The sequence below is a fragment of the Centroberyx affinis genome, unplaced genomic scaffold (genome assembly GCF_046629955.1).
Source record: "Centroberyx affinis isolate AG114_WGS23_722 - 3 ecotype Tasmania unplaced genomic scaffold, CSIRO-AGI_Caff_v1 ptg003587l_1, whole genome shotgun sequence".
Classification (NCBI taxonomy): domain Eukaryota; kingdom Metazoa; phylum Chordata; class Actinopteri; order Beryciformes; family Berycidae; genus Centroberyx; species Centroberyx affinis.
This window is the reverse complement of record NW_027281513.1, coordinates 80,001-93,238: the sequence shown is the minus strand read 5'-3', so window position 1 is coordinate 93,238 and position 13,238 is coordinate 80,001. Positions and strand designations below refer to the sequence as shown.

The 13,238-nt window shown below is 44.1% G+C and overlaps 1 protein-coding gene across 14 annotated transcripts in view; it reads left to right on the top strand.

Annotated features, from left to right (window-relative positions):
* LOC139661691 (sodium/calcium exchanger 2-like) overlaps positions 1 to 13,238 on the top strand; it is a 62,973-nt gene that overhangs the window by 30,430 nt on the left and 19,305 nt on the right. The gene's annotated exons all lie outside the window — the stretch shown is intronic.

The following is a 13,238-nucleotide window of genomic DNA, read 5'->3' as shown; positions in this document are numbered from 1 at the left end:
TTCCCTCACCTCATCTTCCTCTTTTCTCCCTCCTCTCTCTCTCTCTCTCTCTCTCTCTCTCTCTCTCTCTGTCTCTCTCTCTCTCTCTATTCTTCCCTCACCTCATCTTCCTCTTTTCTCCCTCCTCTCTCTCTCTCTCTCTCTGTCTCTCTCTCTCTCCATGTTTCCTTCTTTTACTTCTCCATCCTTCCCTCCCTCTCTCTTTCCATACATCCTTCATTTCCTCCCTCCCTTTCTCTCCCTCTCTCTCTGTCCTTCCCTCACCTCCTCTTCCTCTTTTCTCCCTCCTTCTCTCTCGCTCTCTCTCTCTCTCTCTCTCTCTCTCTATCTCTCTCTTTCTCATGTTTCCTTGTTTTACTTCTCCATCCTTCCCTCCCTCTCTCTTTCCCTACACCCATAATTTTCTCCCTCCCTTTCTTTCACTCTCTCTCTGTCCTTCCCTAGCCTCCTCTTCCTCCTTTCTTCCTCCTTCCCTCGCTCTCACCATCTTCCCCTCCATCCTTCATTTTCTCCCTCCTCTCTCTCTCTGTCCATGTTTCCTTCTTTCCCTACTCCTTGCTTCTTTCCCTCCCTCACTCTTTCCCTACATCCTTCATTTCCTCCCTCCCTTTCTCTCCCTCTCTCTCTTTCCTTTTTTGGAGGATCAGCCATTCCAGCCACTAGAGATGAGCTGTATTCCCTTCTCTGTCTATTGGACTCTGCCTTGTGTTTGATACCTCTAGCATTATGACTAGTCAGAATGTAAAAAAAGATATCTTAAATTAGCATTTTGACTAGTTATAATGTAATAAACAATATCTTAAATTAGCATTTTGACTAGTTACAATGTAAAAAAAGATATCTTAAATTAGCATTTTGACTAGTCATAATGTAAAAAAAGATATCTTAAATTAACATTTTGACAGGTCATAATGTAATGAGAGATATCTTAAATGCTAATGCTGCAGCAGCTGTAGTAGTAGCAGCAGCAGCAGCAGTGTTGTTGTTTGCCACTACTGACTAAAACCACGCGGCTTAAAAGTACTGCTGCAGCAGCAGCAGCAGCTGCACCCACCGCATTCCCTGGAGCCCCTGGTAAAGCTCTTACTGTGGACTTTGACAAGGCTACAACCCTGTTTTTTGTTTTTTTTTGTTGATTTTGCTAGTTTGGACTGGGTGGCGGGTTTGCGTCTCTTTGCACCAACCGTCAGCTCTTCAATGAACCGAGTCTCTTGGTACCCATCACCGGCTGCTTAACGAACCGCCATCGCTAACCGCCAGACCGCCGCTGGCAGGTTGGCTTCAGCGGGACGCGAGCCGCGCCTCAATCGCGACCGCCAGGCCACCTTTTGTAGGCTCCTGGCTGGCAGGCTTGCTTCAGCGGGAGGTGAACAGCGTCTGATCGTACCAACCGGCACCTCTTCAACGAACCGCCACCGCTAACCGCCAGACCGCACCTTTGGAGTGGCTGGCAGCTTGGCTTCGTACCAACCACCAGCTGTTCAACGAACCGCGTTCACTAGCCGCCACGCTACCTGGTTCAAACTATAGAAATTAACTCGAAAAAAAATAAAACTAAAGAGAAAGTCTCCAAACACGCTCATCAAGCGTCCAATAGCTACTGGTCTGCATTGAGGAGCGTGTAAAGAGGTTCCCAGAGAGGAGCCTCTTGCCGCGGTCCAAGCATCAGCTGTGCCAGCGCCCAGGGGAGGATACCTTACCGAGGTAAGGTATGAGACTCAAGACCTCCAGCGCCGCCTTTTATCCCCTGGCTGCTGCCACCAAACAGCAGAATTCTGATTGTGATGTCATCAGTGCAGCTGAGACAGGCTCTGATTGGTAGAGCCATCCAATGATGTCATAATTGGTTAGAATGGAGAAGTAATGCCATGTTCAGAGTTCTCTGTGTGTGTGTGTGTGTGTGTGTGTGTGTGTGTGTGTGTTTTGCGGTCTTGCCAATGTATGAATGAATTTTTTGAATGAATGAATTTTTTTATTTACTTAGGTGACACATCCCACATGGGATTACAAGACATGAAATGTCAGTCTGCAATATTACAGCTGTACGCAATACTCAATTCATTACAGTAAGCACATTAAGTGCATTAAGTACATTCTGGTTCTGAATGAATGAATGAATGAATGAATGAATGCATGAAATTTTATTTTTGTGTCATGCCAAATTAATGGCCCATCCCTGAGATTGCATGAGATTACATGACAGTGTTTTGCAAACCAAAAAAATTGCCATATAGGGCAAGGCTCAGATGGAGGGGGAGCCCTGGGTGACCCAGTCACCAGCCCCCCCCACCGCCCCACCCCCAGCACAAACCCCATGACTACACAAGTTACAACTTCCATAATACTGTTTTTTATGTGGATAAAGCATATGATTATACACAGAAGGAGGCAACACAAAATAAATTCATTCATTCATTCATTCAGAACCGGAATGTACTTAATGCACTTAATGTGCTTACTGTAATGAATTGAGTATTGCGTACAGCTGTAATATTGCAAACTGACATTTCATGTCTTGCAATCCCATGTGGGATGGGTAAATAAAGTAAATAAAAAAAATTCATTCATTCAAAAAATTCATTCATACATTGGCAAGAACGCACACACACACGCACACATACACACACACACACACACACACACACACACACACACAGAGAACTCGGAACCAATCAGAACACGGCATCACTTCTCCATTCTAACTGATTATGACATCATTGGATGGCTGATGACATCACAATCAGAATTCTGCTGTTTGGTGGCAGCAGCCAGGGGATAAAAGGCGGCGCTCGAGGTCTTGAGTCTCATACCTTACCTCGGTAAGGTATCCTCCCCTGGGCGCTGGCACAGCTGATGCTTGGACCGCGGCAAGAGGCTCCTCTCTGGGAACCTCTTTACACGCTCCTCAATGCAGACCAGTAGCTATTGGACGCTTGATGAGCGTGTTTGGAGACTTTCTCTTTAGTTTTATTTTTTTTCGAGTTAATTTCTATAGTTTGAACCAGGTAGCGTGGCGGCTAGTGAACGCGGTTCGTTGAACAGCTGGTGGTTGGTACGAAGCCAAGCTGCCAGCCACTCCAAAGGTGCGGTCTGGCGGTTAGCGGTGGCGGTTCGTTGAAGAGGTGCCGGTTGGTACGATCAGACGCTGTTCACCTCCCGCTGAAGCAAGCCTGCCAGCCAGGAGCCTACAAAAGGTGGCCTGGCGGTCGCGATTGAGGCGCGGCTCGCGTCCCGCTGAAGCCAACCTGCCAGCGGCGGTCTGGCGGTTAGCGATGGCGGTTCGTTAAGCAGCCGGTGATGGGTACCAAGAGACTCGGTTCATTGAAGAGCTGACGGTTGGTGCAAAGAGACGCAAACCCGCCACCCAGTCCAAACTAGCAAAATTAACAAAAAAAAACAAAAAACAGGGTTGTAGCCTTGTCAAAGTCCACAGTAAGAGCTTTACCAGGGGCTCCAGGGAATGCGGTGGGTGCCGCTGCTGCTGCTGCTGCAGCAGTACTTTTAAGCCGCGTGGTTTTAGTCAGTAGTGGCAAACAACAACACTGCTGCTGCTGCTGCTACTACTACAGCTGCTGCAGCATTAGCATTTAAGATATCTCTCATTACATTATGACCTGTCAAAATGCTAATTTAAGATATCTTTTTTTACATTATGACTAGTCAGTATGCTAATTTAAGTTATCTTTTATTATTAAAACACAATGTTTATTACAGATTTATTACTAGAAAAACTTGACACAGTGCTGAGCTGCATTTCAAATTAATCTTCAACCCTGGTCCTTCAGAGCTTGTGTCGAAGACTTAGTTCTCACCAACCGATTAATGTAATAATAATAATAATAATACATCACATTTATATAGCGCTTTTCTCGGTGCTCAAAGACGCTTTACAAACACAGGATAAAACAATTTTAATAGAGATATATATAAAAGATAAAAATAGATGAGAAACAGAAATATATATAAGGAGGAAAGGGGGAGAGGGGAGGAAAAGAAGATTAGAGGTCAAAAGCAAAAGTGAATAGGTGGGTTTTGAGGGCTTTTTTGAAAGATGACAGAGTGTTGGCCTTTCGGATGTGGCTGGGGAGGGCGTTCCAGAGGGAAGGGGCGGCTGCAACGAAGGCCCTGTCGCCCCAGGTCCGGTGCTTTGTCCTGATGGTTTGGAGCAGGTTAGCGTCTGCAGACCTGAGGCGACAGGTGGGGGTGTGGTGGTGGAGGAGGTCAGAGAGGTAGGGGGGGGGCAGGTTGTTGATGGCTTTGAAGGTGGTGAGTAATATTTTGAAGTGTATCCTGTATTTGATCGGGAGCCAGTGGAGGTCATGGAGGACAGGGGTGATGTGGTTCGTGCGACGGGTGGAGGTGAGCAAGCGGGCAGCAGAGTTTTGGACGTATTGGAGTTTATTGAGGATGTTGTTTGATGAGCCATATAAGATGCTGTTGCAGTAAGTGGAAAAAAGCTGTTTTTGTGATCTGGTTTACATGAGGGAGGAATGAGAGGGTGGGGTCAAGGATCATTCCAAGGTTGCGGACATGAGTGGAGGGGGTGACAATGGAGCCATCGATGTTGAGTGAGAAATCCTGGTTGGAGCGGATGAGGGAGTTTGGGCTGATGATGAGGACTTCAGACTTGTTGCAGTTGAGTTTAAGAAAGTTCTTTTGCATCCATGTTTTGACGTCAGTGAGGCAGGTGGTGAGGGTGGAATGGGTGGCTACAGAAATGGTCTTGGTGGAGAGGTAGAGCTGAGTGTCGTCTGCATAGCAATGAAACTGGGGCCATGATGGCGGAGGATCTGTCCAAGTGGTAGGATGTAGAGGATGAAAAGCAGGGGACCAAGTACTGAGCCCTGGGGGACACCATGAGTGACTGGGGCAGTGGTGGATTTGCAGTTGTTGATGGAGATTAATTGATGTCTGTCGGAGAGATATGATTTAAGCCAGGAGAGGGCAGTGCCGGTTATGCCAAGGGAGAACTGGAGGCGAGTGATGAGGATGGAGTGGTTGATGGTGTCGAAGGCAGCGCTGAGGTCAAGGAGGATGAGGATGGAGAGGGAACCAGAGTCGGCAGAGAGGAGAATGTCATTGGTGACCTTTAATAGAGCAGTTTCAGTGCTGTGTCTGGAGCAGAAACCGGATTGAAAAGGTTCATAGAGGTTATTGGAGTCCAGATGTGATTTTAATTGAGAGGCAACAGCTCGCTCTAAGATTTTTGAGAGGAAGGGGAGGTTGGAGATGGGCCGGTAGTTGTCAAAGCTGTCAGGGTTGAGTCCTGTTTTTTTTAGTAAGGGGGTGACAGCAGCGAGTTTGAGGACGGGGGGGACGAGGCCAGTGGACAAAGAGGAGTTTATAACTTTAGTGATCAAAGGAGAGAGTGAGGGGAGACAGGCCTTGACTAGGGTGGAGCGGATGGGGTCCAGGATGCAGGTTGAGGTTTTCATGCCAGTGACTATGGAGGATAGGTCCGATGCAGTGATTTCAGTGAAGGATGTGAATGGGTGATTGGAAAGTGGAGGGGAGACGGGTTCTGGATCAAAGACGGTGGAGGCAGAGGTGGTGGCCAGTTGGCTGTGTATTGTGTCAATTTTAGTTTGGAAGAGAGATAGAAATGAATTACATTTACTCACGGTGAAGGAGTTGGAGATGGTGTCCATAGGTTTAAGGAGTTTGCTTATGGTAGAAAAAGGTGTCTTTGGATTATTGCTGCCAGATTGTATGACAGAGGAGTAGTGAGAGGAGCGTGCGCTGTTGAGGGCGTCTTTGTATTGCTGTTGGTGCAGTTTGTAGGCATCTGAGTGGACAGTGAGACCGGTTCTATTGGCGAGCCGTTCAAGCTGGCGGCCCTTTGATTTGAGGTGATGGAGATGGTCAGTGTACCAGGGGGCGGAGTGAGTGAAAGAGACAGACTTGGTTTTTATGGGAGCGAGCTGATTGAGACAGGAGGAGAGAGCGTCGTTGTAGGTGTTGACCAGGTCAGTGGGAGAAAGATTCTGGATGAGGGCGGAGTCAGGGATGGTGTCAGCCAATAGGGAAGAGAGAGAGGAGGGGTGGGTGGACTTGAGGTTCCGGAAAGTTATGGAGCGCTTCTGCTTGACGAGGGGGATGGGGATGAGAATGTCGATGGTCATGGCCAGATGGTCGGAGATGGTGAGGTCGGAGCTGGTCAGGTTGCTGATCGTGATGCCGGAGGTGCAGACCAGGTCCAGCATATGTCCTTTTTTATAGGTGGGAAAATCAACACATTGGGTGATGTTGAAAAAGTTTAGAATGTCCAGGAGTTCTGTAGTGGTTTTGGAGTCAGCTGAGTCGACGTGTATGTTGAAGTCACCAAGTAGCAGAACAGATGGTGAGATAGCGCAGAGTTGTGTGAGGAATTCAGACAGGTCGGAGGGGAATGCAGTGTTTGGTTTGGGAGGGCGGTAAATGACTGCAATAACCAGGGGTTTAGGACCTCATTTGAGCAAGGTGCTCAAATGAGGAGGGGGCCGGAATGGTTATTGCACTTGTTTTGATGTGTTTCCACATGTGTATTCCACCACCACGCCCATGGTGGCGTGGTTTTTCCATGTATGTGTATCCGGGAGGTGTAGTCTGGTTGAGTGAAAAATATTCCTGGGGTTTTTGCCATGTTTCGGTGAGGCAGAGAAAGTCGAGATTATTGTCCGTTATGAATTCACTGAGTGTGAGGCCCTTGCTCTTTAGGGATCGGGTGTTCAACAGAGCAAATTTGAGAAGTGGAATTTGAACGGGCTGGAGTGCTTTAGCCAAGGGTCGTAGGCAGGCAGCGCACACGTGTTGGTTGTTGTGATGATGACGTGGTTTAACTGTGACAGAGCGCTCGGTTTACCAGAGGGACGAGATGGAATGATCAGACCGCGAGTAAACAAAGTTTCGTCGGGAGCCTCTGTGGATGTAACTGGATCGACGTAGCAGGCCATGTTTTTTGATGGCTGAGATGCATGGTGGAGTGGTGTAGTGTAGTGGTGGAGGATGTAAGCCTGGAGTTGTTTGCCAGTAGCCACGAACTTGTTGACCAGAGTTGGAGAAGTGACAGGCACGACAGGATGGCCCACAGCATGGCAGGTGATGTACCACAAACAAATAAATAGTCATAATTCCTAGTGTGTGTGTGTGTGTGTGTGTGTGTGTGTGTGTGTGTGTGTGTGTGTGGTCAGGTTTTTGAGCAGCTATTTGAAAGAGGCAACAGTACGGGTAAGTGTCATGGAAATGTGACACTTTATAGCCAATAAATAAAACTTAAATAAAGTGATATAAGTATATTATTACATTATCGGCTCTAGTTATTACATTTTCATTATTTTATTTTATTTTTTAAATCCAGCTAATAATGCAATAACCAGCCAATAATGTAATAACTTATTACATTATGCACAAAAAGTTATTACCTTATTGGTTCAGAAAATGTACTACATTATTGGCCAGTTATTACATTATCGACTTTTATTACATTCAGAACGGAAAAATTATTACGTTATTGGCAGTTATTACATTAACAGTAGTTATTACATTATTGGCTGCTACACACCATCTTCACCTCCAAACTTCATTTTCTCCCTCCTCTCTCCATCTTTAGTTATTTTTCTCCTCCTTCCTTCCCTCCTTCACTTTTTCCCTACATCCTTCATTTCCTCCCTCCCTTTCCCTCCCTCTCTTTCCTTCCCTCGCCTCCTCTTCCTCCTTTCTCCCTCCTTCCCTCCCACCATCTTCCCCTCCAAACTTAATTTTCTCCCTCCTCTCTCTCCATCTTTCGTTCTTTTTCTCCTTCTTCCTTCCCTCCCTCACTCTTTCCCTACACCCTTTGTTTTCTCCCTCCCTTTCTCTCCCTCTCTCTCTGTACTTCCCTCATCTCCTCTCCCTCCTTTCTTCCTCCCCCCTTTCCCGCTCTCTCTCTTGCCCCTTCCTCGTTTCCTCTTCTTTCCTTCCCTCCCACCATCTTCCCCTCCATCTCTCTTTTTCTCCCTCCTTCCCTCCCTCTCTCTGTCTGTTGTCAGTGTGTGTTTTCCTCTGTTTCCACGGAGACATTTCAGTCTGTCCTGAGAGACACTGACAGGCCTTGGCATCATCACTTCTTCTTCTTCTCCTTCACTTCCTCTCCTCCAGCACCAATCCATCATCCCTCCATACCTCTCTAGTGTCTGTTGGTGTGACGGCACACACTTCTGTCTGTCTCATCTTTCTTTTTCTTTGCTGCTCCATCCCTCCTTTCCTACTTTTTCTGATGTCTGGCACACATAGCTCCATCTCACTTGTTTTCATTTTCCACCATTATTCATCCAGGGCAGAATGACTGTGGACGCACGCTCTTTTTAAAGGTGCTTTGTGTAAATCACTGTCAAATTAATTTGTTACCTTGGTATAATTACTGTAAACAAATGGTGGAGATGATTGGTAGGCTCTGTCTCACACCAGTGGTATTGTTTGTGCGAGTGTTTCTCAAAATCAAAGACCACATTTCCCATAAACCCCGTTGTTTCTTCTACAAAGAGGATCTTTATTCTTCAGTCAATGGTTGGTTCTCTTTGGCTTTAAACACGTTGGAAGTGATTTCTCCATCTTCCTTTCCCTCCTTCCACCATCTGCTGCCAGAAACTCTTTCAGCTTTAGCTCCGTTTGCTCTGGAAGAACAGAACCTCTTCCTGTTTTGTGCCATAAAGCGATCCAGCAGATTTCCCTCCAGATCCACCAGGTGGAGAAACAATGGAGGAGGCAGAGTAGAGGCTGAGAGAGGCTGACAGGCTGAACACTGATGGTCTGGTTTGTTTGTCGTAATTATCAGTGGTGGAAGAAATACTGAGATCTTTTACTTAAGTAAAAGTAGCAATACAACAATGTAAAGATACTCCATTACAAGTAAAAGTCCTAATAATAATAGTATTGGCAGCAAAATGTACTTAGAGTATCAAAGTAAACATACTCATTATGCAAACTGTCCCCATTTAGAGAGTTATATTTTTCATAAATTATTGGAATATTAATACTGATTTATTGACATACATGTACATGTAAGCAGCATTTTAAAGTTGTCAACGTGAAGCTAATAAGCTATAGCTATAACAATGCTATTTTATAGTTATTTTATAAAGATGATCAAATGTTTTAAATATAAAATATTGATCTGAAAAGTAACTAGTAACTATAGCTGTGAAATAAATGTAATGGAGTAAAAAGTACAATAGTACAATAAGTACAATATTAATATTTCCCCCCTTGTAGTGGAGTATAAGTACAAAGTAGCACAAAATGGAAATACTCAAGTAAAGTACAAGTACCTCAAAATTGTACTTAAGTACAGTACTTGAGTAAATCTACTTAGTTACTTTCCACCACTGGTAATTATACTGTGTCAAACTTAATGTGGTGATGATTTAGTGATGCCCAGCTGTCCAGTACAACCACGGTCTTCCAGTGGAGCAGCTCCACTGGAGTAAATGTCTTACTCAGTGGCACTGTAAAGGTACATTTTGAGAGAGGAGATTGTGTTTCTCCTTCCCTACATCTCTGATGTCCATCATCACTGTAGCAGCACTCCTTCAGTTTTTCAAAAATATTCAGCTACTGAAGTCCATGCAAAAAGCAAAGAGTTTGAATTATCTCCATTTAGAACATTTAGTGAAAAACAAATAGTCTAGCAACTTTCATTAATTTGCAATCATTTTTCTCAGTCAAAAAGCCATCGGAAAATCTAAGGTTCTATAATAATTAACAAATATGACTATAGTACAAATTAACTATTCAATATTATTTGTATTTCAATTAACACTATTTTTCATTTGAAATATACAAATCACAAAATATATCTGAAAACATCTTTTGTTTTAGAATGGCTCTTACAGTGACTACATGTCTGACTCACTCATTCTCTTTCTTTCCTTCTACACCCCTCCCTCCTTCCCCACCTCTCTGATCCATCCATAATTATCATGGCATACACATTTTCCTCTCTCACTCCTCTTTACCGCTGGGTCTCTCCTTTCTTCTCTCTCTGATGTCCTTCATTACTGTGGCAAACACGTCTCTGCCCTTTTCCTTGATTTTCTCTGTTATTCCATCAGTGATGTAGAGGTAAATGACAAGTTGGACTCTGTGAACTCTAGATAGTGATTACCATGAGGAAAACAACTTTTTGCATTTACATTTTAGGTATTTATAGCTGATGTTTATCCCAAGTGACTCACAGTGAGTGATGAGGCAGGAGCTCCGCGTCACATGACAGATGCTAGACACAACATTGGCTGCTATGGGGATCAAACGTGGGACCTTCCAGTTACGGGACGGTCTCTCTAAAGACCCCATCAAACTGCATCTTTACTTCCTTGATTTGATGTCTTCCTTCCACCCATCAACATGAATAAAACCCAGTTACAGTTTTTGAACAGGATTGATTTGTGTTTCATTCTTTTGCAAAAGATTCTATTTCAAGTAACTTACATCAGTCTGATAGTGCCTACTGTGTCATATATGATGAGTTAGATGGGTTTGCCCTCCACTACACATTTGTTTTCCATCCCTCCTTTTCCTCCCTCTCTGATGCACATCATCACTGTGGCATACACACCTCTGTCTCATTTCTTCATCCCTGCCTGTTCACTGCCTCCCTTTCAGCAACAGATGACTGGTCACAGAGAGAGAGAGTGATTGCATTACATTCATTTCCGATGGAGAGGAGTGAAAAGAGAGCTGTGAAAACGACTCATCATCCGCAGTCCAACACTAAATCGTCTATCACTGATAGTCCTTACCGAAAAATGTAGACAGGTGCTTCACTTTCAGTAAAATTGGAAGATTGAACACCAACAGACATCCTCACTTTGCAACTTTGCATTGGTGACAACAGCACAACTAATCATGAAATTGGATGTTTTTAGCTAAAATACATGCTTAAACGCACAGTATGTAATTTCTGCTGCTAGGGCTCTCTCAATCAAAACAATAACAAAAGACGTAGTTTGATGATGTCGTGAAGTAGCGTGGGATCATGGGAGTTTTTTTTTACGGGGACAGCTTCGACGACAGAAACAGGAATGAATAATCGTTATCCGTCACAGTGAGCGATAAAAACAATAGAATGAAAAAAACAACAGAGCGGCTAGAGCGGCTAGCTAGCTAGCTGGCCGACTTCCTTCCTCACTCTCTGACAGATCATCTGGTGTTTCCCGTGTTTCCCTGGAAGTTAGGGGGTAAAGGGGATATGACGCCATGACAGGAAGTTAGGGGGTAAAGGGGATATGACGCCATGACAGGAAGTTAGGGGGTAAAGGGGATATGACGCCATGACAGGAGACCAAATGAAACGCATCGTTACCTTGAATAAAATTATGGATTTCTCTGGGTTTGAACATTGTTGGAAACATTTGGGATAATGTAAGTACACAACTCAAAAAAAAAATATAACATATGTCTAGTCGTTTTTAGATATTTTAATGCGGAAATGTTACATATTATACCTTTAAAGGAAATAAACACAAATTGGAGTTGATACAGAAAGTCTGGTTTCTGGATCACTCTTCATTCTCACTAGTCACCACATGAAAATGTCTTCTGCATTTGAGAAACCTCCTCGCCTTCAGTTTACACAAAGAAGAGCAGACAGTGGCGACTCAGATGCACTTCATTGATCCCCTAGGGGAATCAATCAACCCCTAATCCTGGTGTAGATTCAGTTTTGCTCTGCCACCGTCCAACAGGAAGAAATATCCACTCTGACATGGTTTACTCTTGGTGTAAAGTCTGTGCATCCAAAAATAGTGAAAGAAAAGGAACGCTGCTTTGGCTCAGAGGGTGCAGAGTCTAGAGGTGCTCTTTGAAAAAAACAGGGAAACTGTGGCAAAACAAAAAAAAACCCAAAACAAGTCAACTCTTATGAAAATACTATACAGCCGCTATGTATTTGGCATTTGCACAGTGCGTGATTAAAAACGCATTAGCGTGTTGTGGCATGGCTGCACAAGCCACATACCCAATTTGGAAAAATAATCAGCTGAAGTTAGAATTAGCTGAAGTTTATAACTTTATAGTTTTGGAATAAAGAAGATCCAGTCAGTAAAGCTGTCATCAATTTATCTACCAAGGACTTTGGTTGCATATTATCCTTTTGAAATGGCATTCCATACAGCTACTCTACAAATTGATTGAAGTTTAAAAAGATGTTCCACTTTCAAAAGGATAATAGTCAACCAATGTCCTTGGTAGATAAATTGATGACAGCTTTACTGACAATTCTCTTCTTTCAAATGGATAAGTGGATATCTCATTTTGGATACTATTGATATTATTTGGCTAATGTTTTGGATTTCTCTTCATATCTAGCATTACTCTGCTTATCATTTCATCCCTTTCTCCTTGTGCACCCACCCACCCACACACACACACACACACACACACACACACGCAAAATAACTGTGTTGCTCCTCACCTCAGCTGCCTCTCTGCTCCTCTACCTAATTCCCTCCTGTTTTCACTTTCTTCACAGCCCTTCTTCTTCTTCTTCTTCTTCTTCTTCTTCTTCTTCTTCCTGCTGTAATTAATGTGCAGCATCACTATGGAGCACACGTATCCCCCCCTCCCTCCTCCCCCTCTCCCTGTCCTCTCATTAACCTCTTCCCCGTGTCTCTGCCTCTTCCTTTCTTCCCTCTATCTGTGCTCTCCCTCTCACCTGTAAATTACCTTTCCTTTCCCTCCTCAGCCCCACTTAGAATAACAACAAGTGCTCTCTAACATTTGACAATGGCTTTGCTCCTGGTCTGCGTTTTTTTTTTTACTTACGTACTTATGTAATGCCATTCTGTATGTGCGCTGTATTCTTTATTAGGATCCCCGTTAGCTGACACCAACGTTTGTAACAAAGTGGCTGTGATTATGATTTTGTTATGAGCGTATTCTCAGTGATTTCAGGCTTCAGAGAGGTGTGGAGTCACACAAAGACAAACTCCTGAGTCTGAGGTTTGGACAGAAAATGCACGAGTTTTGGTTTGGACAGGCTAGAATTATCAGCCAGGGATCGAGGATTAACTATTAGACATATATTAGACATACTGGAGATATACAGTATATGAGTATAGATATACAGTATACCATTTCATGGCAGTTTTAGTGGACGCTTTTATCCAGAGTGTCTTACATTAACAGTGAGTGTTTGAGTCTGTATTTCAACCTTGGCAGTTTAACGAACTGAGCTACACCAAGCTACAGTGAGCTACACCCTTTCATACCTCTCTCTCTTTCTC